At 43.2% G+C, this 2,214-nt stretch overlaps 1 pseudogene across 1 annotated transcript; it reads left to right on the top strand.

Annotated features, from left to right (window-relative positions):
* Nucleotides 1–839: 839 nt before the first annotated feature.
* LOC306660248 (poly(rC)-binding protein 2-like) lies at nt 840–1,822 on the top strand (annotated as a pseudogene). Its single transcript has 2 exons — nt 840–1,423; nt 1,488–1,822. The product of its transcript is annotated as a poly(rC)-binding protein 2-like (transcript).
* The last annotated feature ends 392 nt before the right edge of the window (nt 1,823–2,214 follow it).

The raw sequence follows: 2,214 nt of genomic DNA, 5'->3' as shown, positions 1-2,214 counted from the left end.
TTCCCTCTGTCCCCATGCCCAACTTTTGTCCCACATGAGCTTTTCTGTCCTTGGGGTGGGAGGAACTCCCTCCTTAACCAAACTTTAAATAGGCTCCTCTGTGCCCTTTGTTCAACTCTACCTTGTCCTTGGCCCCATTCTTGGCATGTCCAACCCAGTTACACCTACTAAATGAGTTTATTGAGAACCCACCCCCTCCTGTGTAATATCTGCCATGGTTTGAATGAAGTATATTCCCACCGCAATATGTAGTGAAATTTAATTGGCATTTTAAGGGTATTATGAGGTAGTTTGGGTCATGGGAAATCAGCTCTTTTGAAAGGAGACTGGGCTACCTATTGCAAGACTGGGTTGTTACAAAGCAGCTGCCCTCTTGTCCCTCCTCTCTTTGCCCACTTGTCTTTCTGCTTTCTGCCATGCATGAAGCAACAGGAATCAAACAAATATAATTGGCTGATCTTGAACTTCCAACCTGATCTTGAACTTCCAGCCTCAACAACTATAAACTAAATAGACCTCTCTTCCTTATAAATTATCCAGTCTTGCCCAGATCAGCAGCAGCAACAACCAGAGCAGTAAAATCTGCATCCTCTCCAGCCCACTCACCTTCCACCCATCCAGGGGTCTCTGTCCCCCTTCATCTTCCAACTGCTGGTGTGGGGGCCCCCCTCACCTTCCTACCTGCCCCTATTGTTCCTTCCCAAGCTTCTCATCATTCACATTCCTTCCTGCTACTCTTTTCCCTTTGGTCACCTTGGGCCTGCAATTTCTGGATTTTACCCCTACCAATGACCAAAGACTTGTCCACTCAAGGTCCAGTTCCCAAAATACTGCTCAATATGGACACTGGTGTGATTGAAGGTAGATTAAATGTCACTGTTGCCATTTGGCTATTTATGCATGAAAAGGAAGTTGGCAGTATTATCTAAAAGAAGAAAAGTCAGTTAAGAACATGTGCCAGGAGAATGGTGCACGTATCAACATCTCAAAAGGAGACTGTCCTGAGAAATGTATCCCTGTGGCCGGACCCAATAGAGCCATATTCAAAGCCTTTGCTATGATCATTGACAAACCAGAAGAGGGCATGAGCAGCTCTATGGTCAACAGCATAGCTGCCAGTGGACTCCCCCCATCACCCTGAAGCTGGTGGTCCCTGTTAGTCAGTGTGGCTCTTTCATTGAAAAAGATAGTTGAAAGATCAAAGAGAGAGTATAGGGATCAACTCCAGGTAGCAGGAGATATGCTCCCCAATTTAACTGAGCAGGCTATCATTATTGCTGACATTCTGCAATCCATGAATGAGCACGTCAAAGAGATTTGTGTGGTCATGTTGGAGTCCCTCCCTGAAGGACATGGCCAGCCTATACTGGCCCAAACCATTAAGTTCTCCAATCATCTCTGCAGGTGATCAGGCAGCAACAGTGTGAGCTTTCTTCACATCACCAGGTCCATGTGCCTCAACTCTGATCTGCAGGGATCACCTCTAGTGGCCTAACCATTCCACAGTTAGACTTTACCAAACTGCACCAGTTGGCAATACACCAGTCTCATTTTCCTATGATGCATGGCAACACCAGATTCAGTGCAGATTTGGATGCATCTGCTCAGACTACTTCCCATGAACTCACCATTCCAAACAATTTGATTGGCTATATAATCAGACATGAAAGCACCAGAATCAATGAGATCTGTCAGATGTCTGGGGTGCAGATCAAAATTGCAAACTAGGGAAGGATCTGTTGATAGGCAGGTTGCCATCACTGGATCTGCTGCCTGCATTAACCTGGTTCAATATCTAATCAACATCAGACAAGAACAATGAAGATTCATCCACAATCCCTTTCTGCCATTCACCACCACTCATTATCCATCTGTGTAGTTTCTGAACAGTTAGAGATTACAGGTTTTAAGCATCTTGTAAATTTTCAGTTTCTACTCACTTTATCATTTACCTGTGATTTTTTTTTAAAATTAAAGCATTTCAATTCTGTTGTTAATGCTGAGATCCATATTCAGTTCTAAAAACTCCTCCCTTATTTTGTTTCTCATGAATTTTTCTGTTTGCATTGGAAATGGGAGCGTGGAATATTAATACACTACAGCTTAGTTCTGTAATGTCAGGAGCTTCTCAAAAAATTAAAGATGAACTGGAGCTTTTTCATTGAGAATAGAAATTGGATGCCACAATGAAAACAAAACAAAACAAATATGCAA

The sequence above is a fragment of the Sciurus vulgaris genome (genome assembly GCF_902686455.1).
Source record: "Sciurus vulgaris genome assembly, chromosome: 4".
Taxonomy (NCBI): Eukaryota; Metazoa; Chordata; class Mammalia; order Rodentia; family Sciuridae; genus Sciurus; species Sciurus vulgaris.
The sequence above is the reverse complement of the archived record's forward strand: the minus strand, read 5'-3'. Positions and strand labels throughout refer to the sequence as shown.